The sequence below is a fragment of the Mus musculus genome, chromosome 2, assembly GCF_000001635.26.
Source record: "Mus musculus strain C57BL/6J chromosome 2, GRCm38.p6 C57BL/6J".
Lineage (NCBI taxonomy): Eukaryota > Metazoa > Chordata > Mammalia > Rodentia > Muridae > Mus > Mus musculus.
This window is the reverse complement of record NC_000068.7, coordinates 36,453,689-36,470,201: the sequence shown is the minus strand read 5'-3', so window position 1 is coordinate 36,470,201 and position 16,513 is coordinate 36,453,689.

The window sequence follows — 16,513 nt, the reverse complement described above, 5'->3', positions numbered from 1 at the left end:
TTGAGTAGGTAGGGAGGAAGTAGGCAGCCTTGTCTAGTCCCTCAATTTAGTGGGATTGCTTTGAGTTTCTCTCCATTTAGTTTGATGTTGGCTACTGGTTTGCTGTATATTGCTTTTATTATGTTTAGGCATGTGCCTTGAATTCCTGATCTTTCTAAGATTTTATCATGAAGGGGTGTTGTATTTTGTCAAATGCTTTCTCAGCATCTAATGAGATGATCATATGTTTTTTTGTCTTTCAGCTTATTTATGTAGTGGATTAAATTGGTGGATTTTGATATATTAAACCATCCCTGTATCCCTGGTTATGATAGATGATCGTTTTGATGTGTTCTTGGATTCGGTTTGGGAACATTTTAATGAATATTTTTGCATAGATATTCATAAGGGAAATTGGTCTGAAGTTCTCTTTCTTTGTTGGGTATTTGTATGGTTTATGTATATGAGTAATTGTGGGTTCATAGAATGAATTGGATAGAGTACCTTCTGTTTCTATTTTTTTAAATGATTAAAAAAATTATTTTCTTTTATTTTTCATACATCCTGTGAGTAAACACAAAGACTTTATCTGAAAAGCTTTATGCTTTATGTGTAAGCATTAATTGGCTTTGAATTTAATTTTTTATTATAATTTTTTTATTAGGTATTTTCCTCATTTACATTTTCAATGCTATCCCAAAGGTCCCCCATATCCACCCCCCCCAATCCCCTACCCACCCACTCCCCCTTTTTGGCCCTGGCGTTCCCCTGTACTGGGGCATCTAAAGTTGAAAAGTCCAATGGGCCTCTCTTTGCAGTGGTGGCCGACTAGGACATCTTTTGATGCATATGCAGCTAGAGACAAGAGCTCCGGGGTACTGGTTAGTTCATATTGTTGTTCCACCTACAGGGTTGCAATTCTCTTGAGCTCCTTGGGTAATATCTCTAGCTCCTGCATTGGGGGCCATGTGACCCATCCAATAGCTGACGGTGATCATCCAATTCTGTATTTGCTAGGCCCCAGCATAGTCTCACAAGAGAGAGCTATATCTGGGTCCTTTCAGCAAAATTTTGCTAGTGTGTGCAATGGTGTCAGCATTTGGAAGCTGATTATGGGATGGATCCCTGCATATGGAAATCACTAGATGGTCCATCTTTTTGTCACAGCTACAAATTTTGTCTCTGTAACTCCTTTCGTGGGTGTTTTGTTCCCATTTCTAGGAAGGGGTAAAGTGTCCACACTTTGGTCTTCCTTCTTCTTGAATTTCATGCATTTAGCAAGTTGTATTTTATATCTTGGGTATCCTAAGTTTCTGGGCTAATATCCACTTATCAGTGAGTACATATTGTGTGAGTTCCTTTGTGATTGGGTTACCTCACTCAGGATGATGCCCTCCAGGTCCATCCATTTGCCTAGGAATTTCAAAAATTCATTTTTTTAATAGCTGAGTAGTATTCCATTGTGTAAATGTACCACATTTTCTGTATCCATTCCTCTGTTGAGGGGCATCTGGGTTCTTTCCAGCTTCTGGCTATTATAAATAAGTCTGCTATGAACATAGGGAGCATGTGTCCTTCTTACCGGTTGGGATATCTTCTGGATATATGCCCAGGAGAGGTATTGCTGGATCCTCTGGTAGTACTATGTCCAATTTTCTGAGGAACCACCAGACTGATTTCCAGAGTGGTTGTACAAGCTTGCAATCCCACCAACAATGGAGGAGTGTTCCCCTTTCTCCACATCCTCGCCAGCATCTGCTGTCACCTGAGGTTTTGATTTTAGCCATTCTGACTGGAGTGAAGTGGAATCTCAGGGTTGTTTTGATTTGCATTTCCCTAATGTTTAAGGATGTTGAACATTTTTTCAGGTGCTTCTCAGCCATTCGGTATTCCTCAGGTGAGAATTCTTTGTTCAGCTCTGAGCCCCATTTTTTAATGGGGTTATTTGATTTTCTAGAGTCCACCTTCTTGAGTTCTTTATACATATTGGACATTAGTCCCCTATCCGATTTGGGATAGGTAAAGAGCCTTTCCCAATCTGTTGGTGGCCTTTTTGTCTTATTGACAGTGTATTTTGCTTTGCAGAAGCTTTGCAATTTTATGAGGTCCCATTTATCGATTCTCGTTCTTACAGCATAAGCCATTGCTGTTCTATTCAGGAATTTTTCCCCTGTACCCATGTCTTTGAGGCTTTTCCCTATTTTCTCCTCTATAAGTTTCAGTGTCTCTGGTTTTCTGTGGAGTTCCTTAATCCACTTAGATTTGACCTTAGTACAAGGAGATAGAAATGGATCAATTCGCATTCTTCTACATGATAACCGCCATTTGTGCCAGCACCATTTGTTGAAAATGCTGTCTTTTTTCCACTGGATGGTTTTAGCTCCCTTGTCAAAGATCAAGTGACGATAGGTGTGTGGGTTCATCTCTGGGTCTTCAATTCTGTTCCATTGGTCTACTTGTCTGTCACTATACCAGTACCATGCAGTTTTTATCACAATTGCTCTGTAGTACAGTTTTAGGTCTGGCATGGTGATTCCACCAGAGGTTCTTTTATCCTTGAGAAGAATTTTTGCTATCCTAGGTTTTTTGTTATTCCAGATGAATCTGCCAATTGCCCTTTCTAATTCGTTGAAGAATTGAGTTGGAATTTTGATGAGGATTGCATTGAATCTGTAGATTGCTTTTGGCAAGATAGCCATTTTTACAATGTTGATCCTGCCAATCCATGAGCATGGGAGATCTTTCCATCTTCTGATATCTTCTTTAATTTCTTTCTTCAGAGACTTGAAGTTCTTATCATACAGATCTTTCACTTCCTTAGTTAGAGTCACGCCAAGGTATTTTATATTATTTGTGACTATTGAGAAGGGTGTTGTTTGCCTAATTTCTTTCTCAGCCTGCTTATACTTTGTGTACAGAAAGGTCATTGACTTGTTTGAGTTAATTTTATATCCCGCTACTTCATTGGAGCTGTTTATCAGGCTTAAGAGTTCTCTGGTGGAATTTTTAGGGTCACTTATATATACTATCATATTATCTGCAAAAAGTGATATTTTGACTTCTTCCTTTCCAATGTGTATCCCCTTGATGTCCTTTTGTTGTCTAATTGCTCTGGCTAGGACTTCAAGTACTATGTTGAAAAGGTAGGGAGAAAGTGAGCAGCCTTGTCTAGTCCCTGATTTTAGTGGGATTGCTTCCAGCTTCTCACCATTTACTTTGATGTTGCCTACTGGTTTGCTGTAGATTGTTTTTATCATGTTCAGGTATGGGCCTTGAATTCCTGATCTTTCCAAGACTTTTATCATGAATGGTTGTTGGATTTTGTCAAATGCTTTCTCAGCATCTAACGAGATGATCATGTGGTTTTTGTCTTTGAGTTTGTTTATATAATGGATTACGTTGATGGATTTCGGTATATTGAACCATCCCCGCATCCCTGGGATGAAACCTACTTGGTCAGGATGGATTTTTGTTTTGATGTGTTCTTGGATTCGGTTAGCAAGAATTTTATTGAGGATTTTTGCATCGATATTCATAAGGGAAATTGGTCTGAAGTACTCTATCTTTGTTGGGTCTTTTTGTGGTTTAGGGATCAGAGTAATTGTGGCTTCATAGAATGAGTTGGGTAGAGTACCTTCTGTTTCTATTTTGTGGAATAGTTTGTGAAGAACTGGAATTAGGTCTTCTTTGAAGGTCTGATAGAACTCTGCACTAAACCCATCTGGTCCTGGGCTTTTTTTTTTTTTTTTTTTTTTTTTTTTTTTTTTTTTTTTTTGGTTGGGAGACTATTAATGACTGCTTCTAATTCTTTAGGGGATATAGGACTGTTTAGATCATTAACCTGATCTTGATTTAGCTTTGGTATCTGGAATCTGTCTAGAAACTTGTCCATTTCATCCAGGTTTTCCAGTTTTGTTGAGTATAGCCTGTTGTAGAAGGATCTGATGGTGTTATGGATTTCTTCAGGATCTGGTGTTGTGTTTCCCTTTTCATTTCTGATTTTGTTAATTAGGATGCTTTCCCTGTGCCCTCTAGTGAGTCTGGCTAAGGGTTTATCTATCTTGTTGATTTTCTCAAAGAAGCAGCTCCTTGATTGGTTGATTCTTTGAATAGTTCTTCTTGTTTCCACTTGGTTGATTTCACCCCTGAGTTTGATTATTTCCTGCCTTCTACTCCTCTTGGGTGAATTTGCTTCCTTTTGTTCTAGAGCTTTTAGGTGTGTTGTCAAGCTGCTAATGTGTGCTCTCTCTAGTTTGTTTTTGGAGGCACTCAGAGCTTTGAGTTTTCCTCTTAGAAATGCTTTCATTGTGTCCCATAAGTTTGGGTATGTTGTGGCTTCATTTTCATTAAACTCTAAAAAGTCCTTAATTTCTTTCTTTATTCCTTCCTTGACCAAGGTATCATTGAGAAGAGTGTTGTTCAGTTTCCACGTGAATGTTGGCTTTCTATTATTTATTTTGTTATTGAAGATCATTTTTAGTCCATGGTGATCTGATAGGATTCATGGGACAATTTCAATATTTTTGTATATGTTGAGGCTTGTATTGTGACCAATTATGTGGTCAATTTTGGAGAAGGTACCATGAGGTGCTGAGAAGAAGGTATATCCTTTTGTTTTAGGATAAAATGTTCTGTAGATATCTGTTAAGTCCATTTGTTTCATAACTTCTGTTAGTTTCAGTGTGTCCCTGTTTAGTTTCTGTTTCCACGATCTGTCCATTGATGAAAGTGGTGTGTTGAAGTCTCCCACTATTATTGTGTGAGGTGCAATGTGTGCTTTGAGCTTTACTAAAGTTTCTTTAATGAATGTGGCTGCCCTTGTATTTGGAGCATAGATATTCAGAATTGAGAGTTCCTCTTGGAGGATTTTACTTTTGATGAGTATGAACTGCCCGTCCTTGTCTTTTTTGATTGTTTTGGGTTGGAAGTCGATTTTGTTAGATATTAGAATGGCTACTCCAGCTTGTTTCTTCATACCATTTGCTTGGAAAATTGTTTTCTAACCTTTCATTCTGAGGTAGTGTCTATCTTTTTCTCTGAGATGAGTTTCCTGTAAGCAGCAAAATGTTGGGTCTTGTTTGTGTAGCCAGTTTGTTACTCTATGTCTTTTTATTGGGGCGTTGGGTCCATTGATATTAAGAGATATTAAGGAAAAGTAATTGTTGCTTCCTGTTATTTTTGTTGTTAAAGTTGGCATTCTTTTCTTGTGGCTGTCTTCTTTTAGGTTTTTTGAGGGATTACCTTCTTATTTTTTCTAGGGTGTGGTTCCTGTCCTTGTATTGGTTTTTTTCTGTTATTATCTTTTGAAGGGCTGGATTCGTGGAGAGATAATGGCTGAATTTAGTTTTGTCGTGGAATACTTTGGTTTCTCCATCTATGGTAATTGAGAGTTTGGCTGGAGTTTGTGTTCTCTTAGTGTCTGTATAACATCTGTCCAGGCTCTTCTGGCTTTCATAGTCTCTGGTGAAAAATCTGGTGTCATTCTGATAGGCTTGCCTTTATATGTTACTTGACCTTTTTCCCTTACTGCTTTTAGTATTCTATCTTTATTTAGTGCATTTTTTGTTCTGATTATTATGTGTTGGGAGGAATTTCTTTTCTGGTCCAGTTTATTTGGGGTTCTGTAGGCTTCTTGTATGTTCATGGGCATCTCTTTCTTTAGATTTGGGAAGTTTTCTTCAATAATTTTGTTGAAGATGTTTGCTGGTCCTTTGAGTTGAAAATCTTCATTCTCATCCATTCCTATTTTGCGTAGGTTTGGTCTTCTCATTGTGTCCTGGATTTCCTGGATGTTTTGAGTTAGGATCTTTTTGGATTTTGTATTTTCCTTGATTGTTGTGCCAATGTTCTCTATGGAATCTTCTGCACCTGAGATTCTCTCTTCCATCTCTTGTATTCTGTTGCTGATGCTCACATCTATGGTTCCAGATTTCTTTCCTAGGGTTTCTATCTCCAGCATTGCCTCACTTTGGGTTTTCTTTATTGTGTCTACTTCCCTTTTTAGGTCTAGTATGGTTTTGTTCATTTCCATCACCTGTTTGGATGTGTTTTCCTGTTTTTCTATAAGGACTTGTAACTCTTTAGCAGTGTTCTCCTGTATTTCTTTAAGTGAGTTATTAAAGTCCTTCTTGATGTCCTCTACCATCATCATGAGATATGCTTTTAAATCTAGGTCTATCTTTTCAGGTGTGTTGGGGTGCCCTGGACTGGGCGAAGTGGACGTGCTGGGTTCTGATGATGGTGAGTGGTCCTGGTTTCTGTTAGTAGGATTCTTACATTTACCTTTCGTCATCTGGCAATCTCTGGAGTTAGTTGTTATAGTTGTCTCTGTTTAGAGATTGTTCCTCTGGTGATTTTGTTACCCTCTATCAGCAGAAGTTGGAGACTAGCTCTCTCCTCTGAGTTTCAGTGCTCAGAGCAGTCTCTGCAGGCAAGCTCTCCTCTTTCAGGGAAGGTGCACAGTTATCTGGTGTTTGGACCTCCTCCTGGCCGAAGATGAAGGCCCAAAACAGGATCTTTCCCAGAAGCTGTGTTGCTTTGGCCTGTCACAGAAGCTGTGTTTTTCAGTAGTCCACACTCTCACCTGTGTAGATTACTTTCCGCGGAGTCCCGGAACCAAGGTGGCAGCCGCGGAAGCTGAGGCAGGACCCTCTCGGGCCGGGCGGGCAACTGTGCTCTGACCTGGAAGGTGGCCGGTTGTCTGGAGCCGAAAATGGCGCCGCCTCAGAAGGTCTGTGGCTCTTGCCTGTCCCAGAAACTGCTGGCCTCTGTATTCCACACCCTCACCCGTGCAGCCTGCCCTCCTCTGAGTCCCGGAACCAAGGTGGCTCCCACGGAAGCTGAGGCAGAAGCCTCTCGGGTCGGGCAGACAGTTGTGCTCTGACCTGGAAGGTAGCCGGTTGTCTGGAGTCGAAAATGGTGCCGCCTTCTGTTTCTATTTTGTGGAATAGTTTGAAAAGAATTGGAATTAGGTCTTCTTTGAGGGTCCAATAGTACTATACACTAAACCCATCTGGTCCTGGCCTTTTTTTTTTCTTTTGGTTGGGAGACTTTTAATGCATGCTTCTATTTCTTTAGGGGAAATGGGACTGTTTAGATTGCTATTCTAATCCTGATTTAAATTTGGTACCTGGTATCTGTCTAGGAAAATGTGCCTTTCATCCAGGCTTTCCAGTTTTATTGAGTATAGCCTTTTGTAGTAGGATCTGATGATGTTTTGGATTTCCTCAGGTTCTGTTGCTATGTCTCCTTTTTCATTTCTGATTTTGTTAATTAGGGTACTATCCCTGTGCCCTCTAGTTAGTCTGGCTAAGGGCTTACCTATCTTGTTGATTTTATCAAAGAACCAGCTCTGTGTTTGTTTGTTTGTTTGTTTGTTTGTTTTTTGATTCTTTGAATATTTCTTTTTGTTTGTTTTGATTGATTTCAGCCCTAAGTTTGATTATTTCCTGCCATCTACTCCTCCTGGATGAATTTGCTTCCTTTTGTTCTAGAGCTTCTAGGTGTGCTGTCAGGCTGCTAGTGTATGCTTTCTAGCTTCTTTTTGGAGGCACTCGGAGCTATGAGTTTTCCTCTTAGGACTGCTTTCATTGTGTCCCATAAGTTTGGGTATGTTGTGGCTTCATTTTCATTGAACTCTAAAAAGCCTTTAATTTCTTTCTTTATTTCTTCCTTAACCAAGGTATCATTGAGCAGAGTGTTGTTCAGCTTCCACCTGAATGTTGGCTTTCTATTACTTATGTTGTTATTGAAAATCAGCCTTAGTCCGTGGTGCTCTGATAGGATCTATGGGGTAATATCAATATTTTTGTATCTGTTGATGCCTGTTTCTTGACCAATTATATACTCAGTTTTGGAGAGGGTACCATGAGGCGCTGAGAAGAAGGTATATCCTTTTGGTTTAGGATAAAATGTTCTGTAGATATCTATTAAATCCATTTGTTTCAAAACTTCTATTAGTTTCCATGTATCTGTGTTTAGTTTCTGTTTCCAGGATCTGTCCATTGATGAGAGTGGGGTGTTGAAGACTCCTACTATTATTGTGTGAGGTATAATGTGTGTTTTGAGCTTTATTAACGTTTCTTTAATGAATGTGGCTGCCCTTGCATTTGGAGCATATATATTCAGAATTGAGAGTTTATCTTGGAAGATTTTACCTTTGATGAGTATGAAGTGCGCCTCATCATTGAAGTGAGTTTTTTGATAACTTTGGTTTGGAAGTCAATTTTTTTTTCGATATTAGAATGGTACTCCACCTTGCTTCTCTGGACCAATTGCTTGGAAAATTGTTTTCCAGCCTTTTACTCTGAGGTAGTGTCTGTGTTTTTCCCTGAGGTAGGTTTCTTGTAAGCAGCAAAATATTGGGTCCTGTTTGTGTAGACCGTCTGTTAGTCTATGTCTTTTATTGGGGAATTGAGTCCACTGATATTAAGAGATATTAAGGAAAAGTAATTGTTGATTTCTGTTATTTTTGTTGTTAGAGTTGGGGTTCTGTTCTTGCAGCTGTTTTCTTTTAGGTTTGTTGAAGGCTTGCTTTCTTGCTTTTTCTAGGGCATAGTTTCCCTCCTTGTGTTGGATTTTTCCCTTTTTTATCCTTTGAAGGGCTGGATTCATCTAAAGATATTGTGTGAATTTGGTTTTGTCATAGAATATTTTGGATTGTCCATCTATGGTAATTGAAAGTTTGACTAGGTATAGTAGCCTGGGCTGGCATTTATTTTCTCTTAGTGTCTGTATAACATCTGTCCAGGCTCTTCTGGCTTTCATAGTCTCTGGTGAGAAGTCTGGTGTAATTCTAATAGGTCTGCCTTTATATGTTACTTGACATTTTTCCCTTACTGCTTTAATATTCTATCTTTATTTAGTGCATTTGTTGTTCTGATTATTATGTGTCAGGAGGAATTTCTTTTCTGGTCCAGTCTATTTGGAGTTCTGTAGGCTTCTTGTATGTTCATGGGCATCTCTTTCTTTATGTTAGGGAAGTTTTTTTCTATAATTTTGTTGAAGATATTTGCTGGCCCTTTAAGTTGAAAATCTTCATTCTCATCTATACCTATTATCCTTTGGTTTGGTCTTCTAATTGTGTCCTGGATTTCCTGGATATTTTGAGTTAGGATCTTTTTGCATTTTGCATTTTCTTTGATTGTTGTGTCCATGTTTTCTATGCAGTCTTCTGCATCGAGATTCTCTCTTTCATCTCTTATATTCTGTTTATGATGCTTGCATCTATAGTTCCTGGTTTCTTTCCTAGGATTTCTGTCTCCAGAGTTGTCTCCTTTTGAGTTTTCTTCATTTTTTTTCTTCTTCCATCTTTAGATCTTGGATGGTTTTGTTCAATTCCATCACCTGCTTGATTGTGTTTTCCTGTAATTCTTTAAGAGATTTTTTTTTGTTTTCTCTTTAAGGACTTCTATCTGTTTAGCAGTGCTTTCCTGTAATTCTTTAAGGTATTTTTGTGCTTCCTCTTTAAAGACTTCTACCTGTTTAGCAGTGTTCTCCTGTATTTCTTTAAGTGAATTATTAATGCCCTTCTTAAAATCCTCTACCAGCATCATGAGATATGATTTTAAATCTGAATCTTGCATTTCGGGTATGTTGGGGTATCCAGGACTCGCTGTGATGAAGTTTTGATAATGCCCATGGTCTTGGTTTCTGTTAGTAAGATTCTTACATTTGCCTTTTCCATCTGGTAATCTCTGGTGTTAGATGTTCTAGCTGTTTTGGCTGGAGCTTGTTACTCCTGTGATTCTTTAGCCTCTGTCAGCACTCCTTAGAGTCCAATTCTCTCCTGAGTCTCAGTTGTCAGAGCACTCTCTGCAGGCAAGCTCTCCTCTTGCAGGGAAGGTACACAGAAGTCTGGAGCTCAGATCCACCTCCTGAGTCCTGGGGTCAGAGCCTGCCACGCCCTCCAGTCAAGTCTGCTTGACAGGCTAAAAAGCCTAGAAGCCACTCATGAGTCAAAGAGTTTCACTGAAACTCATCTCCTGGAGCTTTGGCGTTCTCATTTACCCATATACTCATACCCTATTCCTGCGTTCGTCTGGTGTATGGGACCATGTGCTCTCTTTTAGTATTTTATTATAAGTGCCTTTTAATTCTGATATAGTTAAGTCTCCCCAGTGTTCCAAGGTCCCAGAAGCCAATGAGCTTGGAATACGGCAGGAATGCAGTAAGGAAGTTACCTATTAAGTAACTAATTAAGCATTATAAATGATGGATCCAGTAGCTCAGAGCTGATCTGCAAAATATTTACTAAGGACAGTAGCAAATCTCACCCAAACTAGGAAATACCATAATGAAGCCAGGGACTCCCACTGAGATAGAAATCTTCAGTACATGCTACATTGTATATTAGAAGCAAGTTGGTGAATTCTTCTGACAAATGGAGATTCTCCAGATACTTAAAAGTTACACTCATATAAGAATTTAGCAAGGCCTAGGAAATAGGAGGGTTGAGATATTGCATTATTCATGAGGTCTGCTAAGAGCAGAACCTCCTGGTGCTAACCTTCACAAGGTTCAAAGGTATAACACTAGAGTGAAATCCTTGCCTGTCATTAAGCTAACCCTAGGTAGGACTGCTTTATCTTTACTGTAAACATTTACCTGGTTCCTGTAAATCCTTTTGAAGTCATTCCTTTGTTTTGTGTCAGGCAACTTCAATGTACATTGCCTGCTGTGACTTCCAGACCCCTTGTATTTTCTGTACTATATAAGACTGGTGTTCACTTTGTGACAATACATTTAGATTCTACACAATCTCGCGTGTTGGTCTGTCTGTCACACGCAAACGCCTTGCCCACCTGCCCCAGAGTCTCGTTCCACGCAGGCAAGGGACCCAGAGGGTCTGCAGCAAGAGCCCTCCCTGGAGGCTGATTCTCCACTGGCAGGGAAGGTGCCCAGGGTTCTGGGTCTCAGTTCTGTCTCCTGGCTGAGGATGAAGGCCCAAAGGGGCCCTGTCTAAGAAGTTCTGTTGCTTCTGCAGCACACGTGCTCTCCTGCATAGACTGGTCTCAGTGATCCCAAGATCCTGGATGTGCTGGTGCCTGCCGAGCTTAGGCCCATAAGGGCGTGGGACTGGCACTGACCAGAGGGAACCCCAGCCGCTGGTTGGCAGGTTTCCTTTGTCCCTGTTCCTACTGACACAAGACTCTCTGGTATTTTTTGGAACAGATGTTGTGTTCCACTCACCAGTGATCCCAAGACCCTGGGTGTGCTAGGGTGCCTGCAGCCTGGAGCATCTTCTGGGGACCTTGGGACCCTCTGCCAAGTTTGAGCCCAAGATGGTGCAAGGGTGGTGCTGATGGGAATGAACCCCAGCCACTGGTGAGCGGGTTTCTTTTGTCCCCGTTCCTGCTGGCACAAGACCCTCCTGGATTTTTTTGGAACAGATGTTGCGTTCCACTCACCAGTGATCCCAAGATCCTGGGTGAGCTAGAGTGCCTGCAGCATAGAAAGTCCTCTGGGAACAATGGGACCCTCCACTGAGTTCGTGCCCAAGATCTAATTTTCATGCTTTTAAATGCATTACATCGCATCTTCAGTTTCCCCTACCTCCACATAAAAATATGTTCTGTTTTAATTCCAGGTGTGGGATATGAGGCTGTTACAGATTGTTCACAGCATCTGACTATGATTAGCCTCATGTTCTAGTAAAGACATGATAGTTTCTGTGATTGGGTGATGTTTTGCATTCTGAGGACAGCTCCGATGGTATAAAAATGCTAGGACCTGAGAGGTGGAGTTGGTTGCTGTTGGTTATCCTTGTGAGTTGTTGTGGAATTTCTGGTTGTTTTTGGTCATGGTTTGTTAAGTAGTCATGCCCAAGAAGAAACAACAAAAAGAAAGTGGATATCCTCATGGCACATGAATGTTTAGCTGGAATTAATTTCAAGTACATTAGAGTATTCCTTTTGCTTTTACAAGTACAGTCTCTGAAAAAAGAGAAGTCTACCTATCTATAATTCTGCCCTTTTCCTAGTACCACATTCCTTAGTTACTCTAAATAAATCAGAGTATTTGGTATTTGTGAGGTGATTTCTTCAATAAACTAAAGAACACAAATCTTATATGGTTGCAATAATATACCAGGCAACTGGAGAGATGACTCTAGTATTAAGAACACTTGATTCACCGGGATATGACCTGGGTTCAGGGCCCAGTACTCACATAGAGGCTCACAACCACTTAAAACTTCAGTTCTAGGATATCTGATACCCACTTTTGGCCTCCTTAAACACTGTATTCATGTAGTACACATATATTGATACACATAAAATAAAAAATGAATATATTTTAAAGATATTGGTAAATGGTTTTTCTTTTTTCTTTTTAAATGTGTTAGTTGAGAATTTCATACATGAACATTCAGCAAAATAAGATCATTCACATACATTTTTTCCTAACTCTTCCCATTTTCCCCCAAAAAATGCCTCCCAGATTTTTGTCCTATTATATTTTAATAACCTGACAAATCTGATTAGTGATGTTTGTATATTCGTGGATATAGGGCCATTCAATGTATCTTAGGCAATTTATCACTGGTCAGTATCCCAAAGAAGGATTCTCAATTCCCCACAGCCATCAGCTTCCATTAACTCCTCATCTTAGGTATGGCCTTGGTAGCCCCTCCCTACCTCAGTGCAAGCATTTTGATTTTGTACAGGTCTTACTCAGTAACCGTAACTTCTGTGCATTTGTGACTATATCAACTCTGTCATGAACAGAAGTCAGGATTCCACTACACTCCTCCTGAAACTGTGGTCCTTGCATTTTTTCAATAATGGGAGATACTTGAAATATAAATAATAAAAAAGGAAAGATCGATTATCACACTACATGAAGTGCCTGATAAAATCTACCAATACATTATATAACAGACTAACATCAAATGGAAAATCATGGAAAAATGTGAGCATAAATTTCACATACACACAAACTCTGTAAAATGATAATAGACACTAAGGTTGCTCCAATGTTTCACAATATCCTTGTGAGAGTATAGATTTTTTTCTGAAAAGGAATATAGGAAACAGACTTAATTATCTCCTAAAGCAGTAAGTGATGCACATGCTTCTCTATAAACACTCCAGGAAACGAGTGTCTTCTTACTTCCACCAATACTACCCTTGCCCACATCTCTACTAGTAGTATAAGAAATATGGATAAGAGCAAGTCAGCCACCTACATCGCAAATAGTCAATAGGTGCCTTATCTTATTAAAGAACAAAATTATAGTAAAGAGAGGTGAACATTTTTGATTTGCTATTCATGTAAAAAAAAGCATTTACCAAGTATCACTCAAGAGATGACATAAGAATAATTCCCATACTGCCAAGTTTTCAACTAGCACAACTTTCAAATATTATAATTATTTAGAGACATTTCAGATTTCTGAAAATTTATATATTGTTCTCATAATCTTTTGACCCATATGACATTTCCCCCTTGTAACAGTTTGATGAAAATAGTCCCCAGATGCTTGTATATTTGAGGAGTTATAACTGTGATGGAGGCTGATTGTGTCACTGGGAGTGGGCTCTGAAATTACAAAAGCCATTTCTGGGTCACATGTCTGCCTTTCTGCAGGATGGAAATCAGTCTGCTACTGTTCCAATACCATGCCTCTCTGGTACATGCCATTATTAACTATTAAGTAACTCTTTAAAACTGTAAATAAGGCCCTAGTTAGATACTTTCTTTTATAAAATTTGTTTGGGTCATGGTCTCTCTTCACAACAATAGAAAACCACTAAAACATCACTATTGATTGCTTGTAGTGGTAGAGTACTTTTGTTCCATTTGAACTAATATTTGTTAATAATCATTTACTAAAAATTGCTTTGTGTTCAATCTTACATTCTACAGAGTTGTTTGCATTTATGTTTTTGTATGTTTGTTTACCATTCTGTCTGTTTTGGTTTGAAAATTATATAGTAATATTTATCCACAATTACAGCATTACATACAATGCATTTTCTTCCCTAAAGTTCATTTATTCATGCCTCTTTCTCTCTACTCTAGAGACCACTCCCCATTTTTATTAGCCTTATTATTTTGTAGTTTTTGGACACCATATAGCTAAACCTACAACTTTTTAACTGGCTTCTATTAAACTATCTTGCAGACAAACTTAGCTGATGCTTGTTAAACTAATCATACATATTATCTGTAATCCATAACTCTTTGACTGTACAGTTTACAGGATCTCCTGAATTTAACTCTAAATACATGTAGAGAAATGCTTGTAGTATCATTGTTTAAAAAAAATTCAGCCACTATGTCTTAGTTACATTTCTATTGCTATGATAAAAACACTGTGACCAAATCTACTTGTGAAAGAAAGTTTATTTGGGGCTTACACTTTCAGACATTTAAACTTCATGACTATCATTGTGGGGAGTATGAAGGCAGCAGACACAGCAATGAAGCAGCAGCTGAGAGCTTATATACCTGAATCACAAGCAAGAGACATAGCAATACTGGAAATGGTGTAGGTTTTTGAAAGTTCAAAGCCCACCCAAAGTGACTGACCTCCTGGAACATGGCCATACCTCCTAATGCTTCCTCAACAGTTACAGCAACTATGGACCAATATTTAAATGTATGATCCTATAAGAGCCATGGTCATTCAACCCACCATGTACTGAAAGCAAAAATAGTATTTTTGTCTTACAGTGGAACATGAGTATATAGAGATTTTCTTTCAGAGACAATGGCACACAAAAAAGCAAAGTGTAAGAAAAATAAATATAGTCATTTCTCTCATAAAACAAAAGAAAACACTAGACCAGGTACATTTGAATAATCTACAATCCATACAGAACTGTTACAATGCTAAGGAAAACATTGAAAATAGTCAACACACTGGTTAACTTCAAAAGGTAATATGGTATCATTGAGAAGAGATGAATGGAACATCAACAACACTGACAGTTTTCTACTATTTAAATCTAGAAATTAATGAGTATTTTGTTTAATCTTATTATTAAAATGTTCTAGGTATATGACATATACCTTATAGGCTTATATATTTGAATATAGGTTCATAGTTGGTATAACACATATGAATGTATAATACAGCACACATATCTAACACATATATAGAAATGTGCAATACTATTGCTAATGTTCTAAATAAAATGTCCAACAACTGTATAAAATATTGCTTGTTTTAAAAGTAATAAGTAGCAGAAATTTAACACAGTTGCAGAAATGCACACATTCATATTAGCTGAAGTTCTGCTAAATGCTAGCTGAGCAGCATTTAGTCATTAAACTCTCCTCTGCTACTTCATCTACATATCTGTAGTACCATCAACTACTATCAATTGAATTAAATCTCTGTGCTTCCACAGAGAGTGATTCTCATGGACCAAAGGTGAAATTACTTCAAGGGATGTGACATTTTTGTAGTTGAGCAAGGAGCTGTCTTTCTTCTTTTCATAATAAAATATATTTGGATTAAACTGCTCTTCAAACCTTCTTGAACTTGATTGAAGAGTTTAATATTTTCTGGTGTCCATCTAGCCATTCTTCATCACCCACTCAGAAAAGCAGAGTCGCCTTAGACTCTGCATATAACCACAGCACCACCTCCCCAGAGGCTCATGTCAAATTCTCAAAACTAGGTGTGAGGCTTCAGTTCACTTCAACTTACCAGGACATTCGTGCTCCACACAGGGCTTGTCCTTATCTTTGTGTATATTGTTACAGTAGTTAGTGGCCTGGATCAAACACTTATCAAAAACAAATTGAGTACTATCACACATACAAATTATAAAACAATTATTTACAAAAATGGATAAGATTACAGATAAAATAAGAAATAAACATGGGCATGGGTTGCTCAATAGGTACCAAATTATGATAAGAAAATTAAATGTTCTCATAGCTTTCACAGCGCAGTGATTTGAAACACTATATAGTATTCCAAAGGCTAGAATAATTTCATACCAAGACATGGTAAATATTTGAGTAAATTAATATACCTTGTTTGATGAAGATATTATGAAAATTTCACATCATATCCAATAAAAATTCTGCCACTTTTGAATGTCAACTGCAAAAATCATAAAATAAATGTAAAGGACAGAAAAGACTCAGCAATTAAAAGGACTGACTTATCTCTCACAGGCCCAAGATTTTATTTCCTTCATCCATATAGTAGCTCAAAACCATCTGTAAGCCTAGTCCCCGAGGATCTGACACACTTTTCTGACTTTTTCAGGCAATACTCATATATATATATATATATGTGTGTGTGTGTGTGTGTGTGCGTGTGTGACAGACATACATGTGGGCAATGCAACAATACATGAAATTAGATAAGTAATGTTGTTAGTTACTGTCAAAAAATCAGAATATATTATAAGAAGAAAGATAAAAATAAATCATAAATCTAAGAGAAGAAATAATTCTGTCATTTAGAGAGAAGAAAAGCTACAAACTTGTATAATAAAGAAGACTTGGTAATGACAATATAAACAAGTTAAATATTTGCACAACAAAGAAAAAAAATGAACGAATTTTGTGA